The sequence below is a fragment of the Acinonyx jubatus genome, chromosome B1, assembly GCF_027475565.1.
Source record: "Acinonyx jubatus isolate Ajub_Pintada_27869175 chromosome B1, VMU_Ajub_asm_v1.0, whole genome shotgun sequence".
In the NCBI taxonomy this organism is placed as follows: Eukaryota; Metazoa; Chordata; class Mammalia; order Carnivora; family Felidae; genus Acinonyx; species Acinonyx jubatus.
The window spans coordinates 101,396,616-101,410,825 of record NC_069382.1 but is presented as its reverse complement, the minus strand read 5'-3'; the positions used below and the strand labels follow the sequence as shown (position 1 = coordinate 101,410,825).

At 35.1% G+C, this 14,210-nt stretch overlaps 1 long non-coding RNA gene across 1 annotated transcript in view; it reads right to left on the bottom strand.

Moving 5' to 3' along the window:
- LOC113600506 (uncharacterized) overlaps positions 1-14,210 on the bottom strand; it is a 150,312-nt gene that overhangs the window by 91,372 nt on the left and 44,730 nt on the right. The window contains exon 6 of the long non-coding RNA XR_003421495.2: positions 192-354. This is a non-coding gene — a long non-coding RNA (uncharacterized LOC113600506). The remainder of the gene's footprint in view (positions 1-191; positions 355-14,210) is intronic.

The window sequence follows — 14,210 nt, the reverse complement described above, 5'->3', positions numbered from 1 at the left end:
GATCTCTAATTTTAGACCATGCATTTTATAGAAGAGGGAAAAGACGTTTGCCAAAGGTTGCAGGGTTTTCTCCTATGTCACCCCTTTTTATTGGAACATTCCCAGGAATACACAAACATGTTTTAGGGTCTAGTATTAAAAATAGCAATCCCCTCTATTTCCCCTTAAGTATCAGCATAGTCCTCTCTTACCCTCACAGCAGAACCTCCGGAAAGAGTTGTCTGTAGAGTTCGTTAGGACTTTCTCATCTCAGAATCTCTCCTCCACTCACATCATCTCCTACCACACTGGAGCCTGCTCTTGTCACATCTTCAATGGTCTTTATGCTGTGACCAGCTAGTTTTTGATCTTCTTCTGTGATTTATGTAAGAGCAAAATGGTTATGTATTAAGAATTATTTTGTAAATACCTTTTTCATTGATGTACCTAGCCTGTTATTTATATGATAAAAATAGTTTTTAAAAATTTATTAAGCATTTACTATTTTGAACAGTGTTACAGACATCCAAAATAATTTTCCCCAAGTAAATTTTCTTTCTATCTAAAAAAATAGGGACACCTACTGGAATATAAGGGAAATTATCAGTTATATCCAAAAGAACAAAATGATTTAATGTGTGTGTGTGTGTGTGTGTGTGTGTGTCTATTCAAGCAAATTAGAATACAAGACTAAAGGGAAGCACAAAGGAGGCCAGTAAGCTCAGGACATGTTTCTGAAATAGGTGAATTTTGATCCAGGATTAGAGGGAAGTAGTCAAAGGGAAGAAAGCAAAAACTCCTTCTAACTAAAATCTGACATTAAATTCCCAATACTGTGCTCTTCCATTTTCATTCCATTAACTCTCATAGTCTCCTCAAGATTCAGCTTCAACAGCTGACATATCATCTGTCCCTCCTTCCCCTTCCCTGTACCCACCCATTCTCTATTGGTTCCCTATATATTGCACTACAGTCACTGCAAAACATTGTCTGCCACCCCACTGGACTGTGAACTCTTCTTCCTCTTTTACCCATACTGACAACTGAGCAGCAACTGACATTTAGTAGCCGTCCAACAAATGTCTGTTGTGTGACCCTTAATGCATATTAGTATTAGTATTAATATTACAGAGGAGGACAGAGAATCCCTGAGGTTGAAGGGTTCTTAACTATTAAGAAGTAGGATGATGATTTTATGTCAACCCCACAACAAACCCAAGATTTTAGGACCCAAAGCCCAAGCCTATTCTACTATCCAATGTTGGCTTCACAGCAAGTATTGCTGGAAATAGCAGATACCTTATTCCAGGTGTACATGACTTTATTCCAGGGTTAAAGGCAGGAATTCATAAATAACACATGAGAGACAGAAATCAGAGTGATTTGTTTGAAGCACAGATACCCTATTAAAAGACAATGGGAACTGTTGCCCTTCATGTTTAGCCATAAACGGTATACTCTCTCACTCTTTGCTCTCTTTCTTGGTAACCTCATTGCCTCCCCCCCCCCCACCCAATTCAATTGTGATCTGTATACTGGTGACTTCAAAACATATATCTCTAGTCTAGATTGTTCTCATGAGGCTCTGAACCACATATCCATCTGCCTACTACACATCTCTCTGGATGCCTCTATAGGCCACTTAACCTGATGGGGACGCTTAAGAGTCTCCGTATATTTTTAAAGAAGATTGCATTTTAAGAGTTTCCCTGGATCACTGTGTTCTTGAGGAAATAATAGAGATGAATGACCCAAGTTACAGAAGTCAGATTTGCTTGTACATAATGAGTGAGACACTTAATACATCATTGAAACCTCACCCTAATTTTCCTTGCTTAATTTTCAGGATGTCACTTGTTCAGCTACGTGGTCTAATCCTATCCAGCTAGTTCCCTTCTCTGACTATACTTAAACTGTCCCATTCCAGTGTTCCCATCATGTTGTCTGCCTAGATTATATATCTGTTCACACTCTGTCAGCCAGGGTCCAGCCAGGAAAATGAGAACCAAGTCACTAGGTATTACAATAAAGGGATTTAGCATAGAGATTGGTTTACACATGCCCTGAAGGCCTGGACAAGCACAAAGAAGACACTGAAGGAACCCTGACATATCTGCAGGAAACAGCTCTGCTGGGGCACAGAGAACAAAGTGATGGAGATGGGGAATGTCAGAAACCAGGAGCTTGTGGGAGAGGCCCAGGGGGTTGGAGCTGAGACCTCTGAGGAAGGGATCCCACTTAACTGCTCCTGGAACTCCAGGACTGAGAGGAGAGGCCGTGTGGAGCTAGACTCAGAATCCTGAGGAGCAGGTACAGCAGAGTTTCTGCTGCTACCTCCACAGGGGTAGGACGTGATGGGTGCTCCAGTCCTGTAAGATACACGAAGTTGGGACTCATGAATATGCGGCCTGGGTTTCACACCCAGGTCTGTCAGAAACCAGCGCCTGATGTTCAAACCTTACACAGTACCACCCCACCCAATCCCTGCTTCTCTCTTTTGCGTTCTATTCTATACACTGCTGTCAAAATGCTCTTCCTAATGCACAGCGCTAATCATGCCATACCCTTTCCAAAACCCTATCACCATTCCCTATTGACTGTTTTAAATACATACTCTTCTGTCTGGTGTTGAAGGCCTTCTATAATTTTCTCGTCTTTTTTTCACTGCTACTGTGGGTGCCCTTTATGTTCCCAGAGGGTCTCATCCTTGCTTAGAAATGCAGCAAGTTTTCTATATTCAACATCTGATATCTTCAAAGCTCAGCCACATCTTGTCCCTGAATTCATTTCCAAAAAAAATAACATACATACATCAAAAATCACCTTGGCTTTCATTTCCAAGGGGTCAACACCACAGTGAATGAAGTCGCTGCTGCACACTTAAAACTTTGCATAGTTTAATTGAAAATAAGGGGCCTAATTTTATTCAATTAAAACTTAAGTGACAACTAAATGTGTAACTAAGGCTGAAAGAACTGAACTCTGTCAATGCAAAATTTTCACACCTTTTCTGATTTGCACATACATGGTAGACTAGTTAAGAGATAACTTCTAAATTTTCAGCAATTCAACAACTAAGATTCTGACTCAAGGCCACTTGCAGAAATAGTGGAATTAGAGTTCACTGCATGTGAGTTGTATCATTTCAGAAAATTCTAAAGCAACATTTTTTCCTTATTTACCCTTTGAGTTGCAAAACTAGCTCTCAACAGGAAAAGAAAATTTGCTACTTACATTGAAAGGTGTCTCGTTTATGTGTGAAAACACTAAGGTGAAAATGTCAAATATTTCACATTTCTTTGAGTCTTGTGAAATCTAAAAGGATGTGAGATTTTTAAAATTCAGATTATTCAGATTGGAGATATAGGAACACCTCCCTCCTATGTATATTTCCTGGTGCTGTCCTATCATTTTACTTTTTAAAAGGCAAATATTAAACATTTTGTTCTTCTTTTAAAGGCATACATTACTACTATTTCCCTTTATGTAGAAAAAGATAAGAATAATCCTGGAATTCTGAATTTGTGATTTAAAAAAGGCACACTTTGTATGACAATGAATTGCTCAGAGCACTTTAAAATCCAATTTCTTTGTACAAGTTCCAAATCAAGTTCTGAATAATGAGAATCTAAATACGAGTACTCTTTGTTTTTGCTAAGAATTTGCCTACATATCTAAATTATGTCAGTGTATAACTTATTCAACTTAAAGAGTAAGTTCATACATTCGTTTAGCCTACCTTGGGTGCCTACCTGCCTGCCACCTGCTCTGTATTAATGCATAATACCTTATGTCATTTCTGGAACTCTTCCAATATCTACAGGTCACAATGACAGTGCACCACTCCATTGGCTGAACGCTTGTTTGCAATGATGAGCTACACATGTTGGCTAATACTGCCAACAATTTAATGCTTCAGTTCCTCCAGTACCCTTGAGTAGATGGCATCTGGTCTGAATTTTGGCTCTCTTTGAGGATGTATGATAGGTAACTTTCATCTGGATAGCAGAGACACTTGACCAGCCAATTAAGTATTCTGAAATCCAGGAAGTTTATGTAGGTGAAGATAATTAGTCTTAAAAATAAACTCAGAATAAAAAGCCTCAGGAAGTGGAAACTAGCCAGGAACCCATCTAATAAAAATAAATTGAGTCGAATTTTAAATTTTTGGAGGTTTAAAAAAATCATTTACATAAAAGTTTCCTTGAGTTTGAGATTATATTTTAATAATGTCTGTAAAAGCAATGTGAACCTATCTATTGCAACTCCACTTTGAAGAAAATGGATACTTGATAGTTATTATTGAAAGAGAGAAAGCATTTCAAAATTTTACTTTTCCAACCTTATTCTTATTCCACATGTAATCGTTTTAACCTATTTTTGAACTATTTGAATAAAGCTAAATTAAAAAAACAGGAATGGAAATATATTTTCTTGCCTTTCTAAACAAGATTTTTGTGCATGAATTATAAGTCTGAGTAAATGTTTCAAGCTATACATTTTTATGTGTCTCACAGTGAGAATTTGTATAATGTAAAAAATAAATACTCCTAATGAGAACTATCAATGTTTTTCTTGAGTTGGACTTAGACATTTTGGTCACAGTATAGATGTTTGTTTTGTTTTATAACTTTACTCTGAAAGAACTTTTACTTTTAATGACAGAACTAATTTGGAAATATGCAACTTGTCTCAAAAACATGATGCCTACATCGACATCAGTATCACTTGCTTTGTAAGTGATAATTCTGAATTTTTTATGGAAAAAATGTTATAAAATAAGTTTCATAGTCAAAATCAAATGACATCAGACATTTTAGCAGAGTTAAAGGACTCTAGTATTACATAGCATAGTATAAAATGTCCACCATACAGAATAAACAATATAAACCCAGGAAGAGGAATATACTGAAAACTGGGACTATGAGAAGAAAAGAGCCACTGGGCTACTTTGTAATAAAAGATACAAAATTTTTACACCTGTAAATGATAACTATCATTAAGTGAAGAATTAATCTCTTATCTAACGGAACACCATGACAGGAAAAAAAAAAAAGAAAAAGCAAAAAGAGGAATGTGAAAAATAGAAACAGGAAGGCACAGGGTTTTTTTAATATAATTTATTGTTAATTTAGCTAACACACAGAGTATACAGTGTGCTCTTGGATTCAGGAGTAGATTCCCATGATTCATCGCTTACATACAATACCCAGTGCTCATCCCAACAAATGCACTCCTGAAGGCCAATCACCCACTTTCTCCTCCCCACTGTCCTCCTCCATTAACCCTCAATTTGTTCTTTGTATTTAGAGTCTCTTATGGTTTGGCTCCCTTTCTGTTTGTAACTTTTTTTTTCTTTCCCTTCCCCCATGGTCTTCTGCTAAGTTTCTCAACTTCCACATATGAGTGAGAACATATGATATCTGTCTTTCTCTGACTGACTTATTTCACTTAACATAATACCCTCCACTTCCATGAACGTGGTTGTAAATGGAAAGTTTCATTCTTCTTCACTGCCAAGCAGTATTCCATAGTATATATAAACCACATCTTCTTTATCTATTCATCAGTTGATGGACATTTGGGCTCTTTCCATAATTTGGCTATTGTTGATAGTGCTTCTATAAATATTGGAGTAAACGTGCCCCTATGAGTCAGCACTCCTGTATCCCTTGGATAAATTCCTAGCAGTGCTATTGTTGGGTCATAGGGTAATTCTATTTTTAATTTTTTGAGAAACCTCCACACTGGTTTCCAGAGCAGCTGAACCAGTTTACATTCTCAGCAACAGTGCAAGAGGGTTCCCCTTTGTCCACATCCTCACCAACATGTGTTGTTTCCTAAGTTATTAATTTTAGCCACCCTGACTGGTGTGAGATCATATCTCAATGTGGTTTTGATTTGTACTTCCCTGATGATGAGTGATGTTGAGCATCTCTTCATGTGTCTGTTAGCCATCTGGATGTCTTCATGAAAAGGTGTCCGTTCATGTCTTCTGCCCATTTCTTCACTGGATTATTTGTTTCTCAGGTGTTGAGTTTGGTAAGTTCTTTATAGATTTTGGATAATAACCCCTTATCTGATATGTCATTTGCAAATATCTCCTCCCATTCTGCCAGTTGCCTTTTGGTTTTGTTGATTGTTTCCTTTGCTGTGCAGAAGTTTTGTTTTGTTTTGTTTTGTTTTTTGCTTTTGTTTTTTTTATCTTTGAGATCTCCATAGTTCATTTTTGCTTTTATTTCCCTTTCCATCAAAGACATGTTGATTAAGAAGTTGCTGTGGCTAAGGTCAGGGTGCTTGTTGACTTTTTTCTCCTGTAGGATTTTGATGGTTTTCTGTCTCACATTTAGGTCTTTCATTAATTTTGAGTTAATTTTTGTGTATCGTGTAAGAAAGTGGTCTAATTTAATCCTTCTGCATGTTTCTGTCCAGTTCTCCCAGAGAGAGAACCCAAATATAGAAAATCATGAGTGAAAGAGCAGAGGTCACAACCAACACCAGAGAAATACAATTATCAGAGAATACTATGAAAAATTATATGCTAACAAACTGGACAATCTGGAAGAAATGGGCAAATTCCTAGACACCCATACACTATCAAAACTTAAATGGGAAGAAATTAAAAATTTGAACAGACCCATATCCAATGAAGACAATGAATCAATTATCAAAACTCTCCCAGCAAATAAGAGTCCTGGGTCAGATGGTTTCCCAGGGGAATTCTACCAGATTTTTAAAGTAGATTTAATACTTATTCTTCTCAAGCGTTCCAAAAAATGGAAATTGTAAGAAAAGCTTCCAGACTCATTCTATGAAGCCAGCATTACCTTAATTCCCGAACCAGACAAAGACGCCACTAAAAAGAACTACAGACCAATATCCCTGATGAACATGGATGCAAACATTCTCAACAAGATACTAGCAAATTGAATTCAATGGTATATTAAAAGAATTATTCACCATGATCAAGTGGAATTCATTCCTGGGCTGCAGGGCTGGTTCAATATCTGCAAATCAATCAATGTGATGCATTAAATTAATAGAAGAAAGGATAAGAACCATATGATCCTGTTAATAGATGCAGAAAAAGCATTCAACAAAATACAGCATCCTTTCTTAATAAAAACCTCAAGAAAGTCGGGATATGTGGAACATAATTTAACATCATAAAAGCCATATATGAAAGGCCCACAGCTAATATCATCCTCAATGGGGAAAAACTGAGAGCTTTCCCCCTAAGGTCAGGTACATAACAGGAATGTCCACTCTCACCACTGTTGTTTAACATAGTGTTGGAAGTCTTAGCCTCAGCAATCAGACCACAAAATGAAATAAAAATCATCCAAATTGGCAAAGAAGAAGTCAAACTTTCACTTTTCACAGATGACAGGATACTCTAAATTGAAAATCCAAAGACTCCACCCCAAAACTGCTAGAACTGATACATTAATTCAGCAAACTGACAGGATATAAAATCAATGTACAGAAATCAGTTGCATTTCTATATACCAATAATGAAGCCACAGAAAGAGATATCAAAGATTCAATACCATTTATAATTGCACCAAAAACCATAAAATTCCTAGGAATAAACCTAACCAAAGAGGTAAAAGATTTGTACACTGAGAACTATAGAATACTTATGAAAGAAATTGAAGAAGGCACAAAGAAATGGAAAAACATTCCATGCTCATGGATTGGAAGAACAAATATTGTTAAAATGTCAATACTACCCAGAGCATTCTACACATCCAATGCAATCCCAATAAAAATAGCGCTGGCATTCTTCTCAAAGTTAGAATAAACAATCCTAAAATTTGTATGGAACCACAAAAGAGCCCGAATAGCCAAAGTAATGTTGAAAAAGAAAACCAAAGCTGGAGGCATCACAATTCCAGACTTTAGCTTATATTACAAAGCTGTAATCATCAAGACAGTATGGTACTGGCACAAACACAGACACTTACACCAATGGAACAGAGTAGAGAACCCAGAAATGGACTCACAAATGTATGGTCAACTAATCTTTGACAAAGCAGGAAAGAGTATCCAATGGAAAAAAAAGACAGTCTCTTTAGCAAATGGTGCATGAAAGCACAGTTTTAAATCACCAGCAGACAATATCCAATTGAATCTAAGACCTGTTTCTTCTCTTCTTTCAAAAGAAATAAATATTTGGAACAGAAAGGCAGACTCTGAAAAATATTTTCCTCCTGTTATTGACATATTTAAAGTTTTTACAGTCTGGCCTCATCAATGGGTAAAAGGAGTGCACCCGATTTCATTGGTGCCATGCTAGGTTGCAACAGGAAACCAGTTAAAATCTTGGCTCTTAGATTCAATAGCCATATTCTCATAATTATTCATAAATGTTAAACAGACATGTAAGGTAATAAATTGGGAGACAATTTGAAAAAGATTGATAATAATAACAATACCTAATAGAATGTTTATTAAGTTAGGCATAAGGGCATCACTTTAAGTACATTATTATATTTAATTCTATTGAATTAATATCAAATAGAGGAGATATTGTGACTATTTTTCAGACAAAGAAAATGGGGTATCAACTATTCAATTTGGTGTATGACATATTATGATTAGATGGCTTTCAAACTAACATTGGACTTAGAAAACTTTATTCTGACTGTAGAAATTTCGATTTAGACCTAATCACAGTATATAATATAGATCTTTTCAATAATTAATGAGGAAGACACACTTCTGCTGGTAACCTCATAGAGCAAGTTTTTTATCTCTCATTTTGTCTGGAAAGCAGTTTCAAAACCATGGGGGTTTAAACATAAGATGCATCTGAGAAACCACCATCAAAAGCATGTTCTAGCTTTTCAATAATTTTATTAGCTAATATGCATTAGCAGAGCTTACTCTGTTCCAAGCACCTTTCCAAATATATATATATATATATATATATATATATATATATGAAATATATATATAATATATAATATTGAAAATATATAAAAATATATATATTTATATATAATATATAAATATATACAATATATATTAATATAATAAATTTAATTTAATAAATGTATATATGTATATATTTAATATTTGCATATATTTAATATATGTATATATTTAATAAACATATATATTTATTAAATGTTTATTTATTTTGAGAGACAGGGAGAAAAACAGTACAAGAGGGGCAGAGAGAGAGGGAGAGAGAGAATCCCAAGCAGGATCCACACTGTCAGCATGGAGCCTGGTATGACGTTTGATCTCATGAACTGTGAGATCGTGACCTGAGCTGAAATCAAGAGTTGGACATTCAACTGCCTGAGCCATCCAGGTGCCCCTATATTAACTCTTCTACTATATGACCACCTTAAGAGGTAAGTATTTATCATCTCCACTATACTGACGGAGAAACAGAGATAAAGCCACACACTTGTTCCTATGGCTGGTCAGTGGCAGAGCCAAGATTCAAATCTAGGCATTGAGGTTCCAGAGTCTGCCTTCTTAATCATCATATAAGGCTTTTTTTCCTACTAACATTAATTTCATCAAAGTAATAATATTTCCGGATACCCTACTACTAAAAGAGATCTGTGTTTGACAATGTAGAACACATGTGCATGCACACCACACACGCACACAGTTAATGGAAATAACACTTATTTAAGCACCTACACTATGTGCTAGGCCCAATGATAGATTACATAGGTTTAAGTCAAATTTCTAAGTCATAGTGTAAAACTATCCTTTCTAAAAGTCAAATGATTTTAAAAGCCATCATAATCACAAGCTATCACACAATATCCTTTATTTACATAAAGTTCAGTGCCTTGATCAAAGTCAACATCTCAGTGTGAATCAGATGCCAGGTCTCTCCAACTCCAAAGCTGATGGTTTCTTCATTATACTTTGCAAGAAGTGTCAGAAATATTACTATTTAAAAATTATTCTAGGAAATAAAATAAAATCTTTAAATATAGATTCAAGGCAACAGTGAAAGTTATACAACATTACATTCTATGAAAGCACAATGGCTAACTCCCTGTACATCTTCAAAAAAAGCTAAATATATACATGTACACACATACGTATGTATATTTAATAGGGGAGAAATGTGCTGTTTCTCTATTCTTCTAGTTTATTTTCCTACAATTTTCCTTCATGTATCTTCTACTTCATGTGATATCAAACATTATTTCCTAAATAACTTATGTACTTGAAATTATTTGGAATGCCCTTACATTCTTTGGAATATCCTTCCCATCATGAAGTACTATTCATCCATCAAGATAGTTTACATGTTATCTTCTTGGGTAGTGCTACACCAATATCTCTAAAATATTAGTTTGACAATTGTTATATGGCGAGCATCATATTAGATCATATACATATTGTTTTATATATTTGTCTCTTAGTAGACAGATTGTCCCTTTATGCACAAACCATGCTCCTTTTTTATTTTAAAATATTTTTTATGTTGACACGTCTTTGGTTTATCTTCTTCTGGAATTAATAAATTTACATCATATTTGAATTATCATAAGTGTAATTTTAAGTTCTCTAATACTATTTTAACATATATTTTAGGGAATTTTGCTCATTTGCTTATTTTTCTGCCTTTGTTTTGTGTTTTGTTCATTCCTTTAAATAACAATTCCAGGTTTTCGTCTTTCCTTGCTGCAGATTTATTTGTTTCTACATTTAGTTCCCTAGAACTATTTCTCTCATCCATTTGACTTTTAATCTAATTCATCGTTCAACAGTATTTATTGATGAAGATTATGGAAACAGAAGTACTGAATCAATGAGACTTGCTTTCATAAAGTTTATATTTTTATTCTGTGATTATGTGCATGGCTTTGTGTTCCATATCTTCTGTTATCCTATTAGGTATGCTAAATGGTTTGTAGCATTTTTTCTGGTTCTTATTTTGAAATGTTTTCAGAGATATGAATTTTTTATGAAAGTTCAAAGAAATACTCTATTTCCTTCCTGTAGATTAATGTGCATAGCTCCTAGCTAGTTTACTGGTGTCTACCATCTTTTCAACTATCATGGCTCTTCTGCCCTGATCAAAATCTGCTCCTTCTCCTACTGCCTAATTGTTGACACTACATAGAAACCAGTATCTGATAACAAATTCACTAGTCTAAAGTCCTACAAGGACACCTCTTAGATCTGCTCCACATTTCAAACACACAAAGCATTACTTCCAGGCCCTCCTCTATTTCATTACTCACCACCTCCCAACCCCTACACAAACCTGTCCAGCAATTTCTTTGGATATAGGAAGAAAGTAAGGTAGAATGAAGGAAGCAGCACTCTGGCTCTCTTGAGAAAACACCATCCACACATTAAAGGGATGATTTTCACTCTTCTGCTTGGCATAATCTTTGTATTTCTGAGCCACTCTACAGACATTGAGAGAACTATGGGTTTCCTGAAAATCCTTAAGTCAAATTCTTAGTTTTCTGGAAGGATGGTCTCCATATGGGATACACGTTGCCCTGTGCGATCTACTTTGAATAAACATGTTAATGAACATTTTCAAATTCTAGGAATGGGTTTATTTTTACTTCTAGTATTTATTATGAGTGTTTTCATCATTATGTATGTCTTCATAATAAGTTTATTGAGAAGTTAAGAGAAACAGCATTAGAATCTGCAAGAGATACACCATTTTAAAACTGAAGTCTAACTATTTAATTTTAAAGCTGACACATTCAAATTATCTGATTCTCATCGTAACAATTAGGCTTTGAAACCCAATAATAAAGTGGATTAAATTATGGGAATACAATTTTGCTATATATGACATAGAGAAACAATGGACTAGAGAGGTGTAAGTGTCAAGAACTGTGAAGGGTCTGTGAAGAGTTTTACGTTAATTAGAAGGTAACCAATTAGCCTACCAGCATTATATGCATGATGGCAGGAAACATGAGAATCTTGGGTCAGAGAAGAGGAAAGCTTATTACCCATAACATCAGTAGCCAGAGTCATTATCACTTTTGCACCAGTTTCCTGAGCTTCTGTTTCTAGAAGGCAATGTAACCAGAGCCAGAGCGATGTATCAATGGTATATTCAGTAAGTCATGGTACAAAAGAGGAACCCCAAGCTTGGAAATACTAGTAATTTATTATCGGCTAAAAGCAAGCCTGCCCAGACTTTTCTCCAGGAGATATTATCTTTATCATAGTAGATAGTAAATATGCCTTTCCTTTGCAATGAAAGGAAATACTATAACTTCTAAGACTGCATTCTATACACATCCTTGAAAAGATAATCCAGGAGAACTTGCTGTTCTGCAGAACTGATTCTTGGTAAATTTCCTAAAGTTGGCATTGGTTGTGCTTACAACATGTGCAGAAACACAAGAACCCATGGAGAATTGTCTCAACATTAGAGAAGAAGATAAAAATTAACATTTTAAAGCAATTATTATAGTCCAGGTGCAGCAATAGATATTTTATATGCATTATTTTATTAAATCTTCACATTCTATTAAGTATGCTTTATAATATTCATTTTACAAAATCTCAGCGACATTAAGTAATTTTCCCAAGTCACTGGTCTCCAAAATGATATAGCCAAGACTTGAGCCAAAATTTATGTATCTCACTCTACTACTCTAAAGTAGAATGTCTTCTACCTTAAGATTTAATTTCAGAATATAGAGAAATTAAAGAAAACATATGCTATCACATTTTCAATAAAGAAGTGACCCAAATTAAAAGATTACTCACGGAAGGATATTTTTTTAAGTTTATTTTAAAAAGTTTGCAAAAAAAAATCGCTTAGCTCATATTTCTATAGGCTTCCACTCCAGAGAGAGTATAAAGCTGAGTGACTTAGGCAGTCTCATTACTTGACTGACAAGGAGCAGCTGGAGGTTGCCTCTACTAGAAATTATCATGAGCTCAGTACCTTGGACATCTCCCCAAAGTGTTGTTTGTAGCTTAAGCCACTAAGCATGTTGACATTGTTCTAGGGAATGAAAAATTCTATTCCTTTCCATTCTTGTACTGGAAAAACAGGGTATTACCCCATCACCTGAAATTATCTTTTCAATATCTGAAGTGATAACTTTGAAATGTCTCTTAAATAACTCTATATTTGGGGTAAAGGATAAGTGTCCAGAGATATACTTCATTCACTCTATTTAAAATAACAGGTCCCCCTTTCTAATCAGCACTTTTTAACACATATCCATTATTTTTGTCTTCCATGGAATTTATCACTAACATATCAAATATTTTATTTGATAGCTTTTCTACCTTCCATAATTAAAATATAAGCTACATGAAGACAGGTGTCTTTCATCAGGTGTCTAGGATATGCCTACAATATCCTCTATGCCTAGAATAGGCCTATCACCAAAACTCAGCACATATAGTTTTAATGAGCAAATATAGATGGATGGTTCTTGTGCAGTTGTTTAGACATCATATAAATTATATTTTATTTAATCTACAATCATATTCCAAATAGTATCATTAGTAAATATGCCCCAAATGGGATTTTTCTGGTTAATTAATTCATATTTTATATGTGTAATATGTTTATATTTGTGTTTTGTGAATTTCCACTAATTACAAGTTAACTGAAGCAATGAATACATAATTTTTAAAAAAATCTGATGGTGTTAAAGTGGAAACAAAATAAATGATGTGGCTGTCAATTCTTTCATAAAGCAATGGCATTGGTTCTCTTCTCATTTGTTCTTGAATCAGGAACAGATTGTGAAATGTGAAAAAGACTTGATAGTCCCCAACTTGCAAAAATAAATGTGAAGAATAGAAGTAGAAACCCACAGGCTGTTTTAATATTGATTATGTACAACCAGCTGCAATTCTTGCATCTCCTCTCGAGACTGACCTAGTTGTCCCAAGGTATTGCTCTGCTGAGGAAAGAGGACCCATCTCGTAGATCGGGCTGTTACATAGTGGAAATAATCACCAACAGATGGTGATAATCTGTTACCAGTCTAATGGAGATCCCTGAAGATATGCTGGGAAATGAAGTTTTCGCTAAAGGACACTTGCTACTAAAGTACAAAGTGAATAAACAGAATATCCGGTACAGCTGGAAGGGAAGCTGCTTCTGATTAGAGAAAAGGAATACACAGCCAGTTTAAGTTCCAGTGGCAAAAATCACTCTACATCAATTTCTGTATCTACGCTTGACTTTTAGCCTTGTTGACTATTCAACCACTTACCCTGCTGTTTCCTGAGTATTGGAT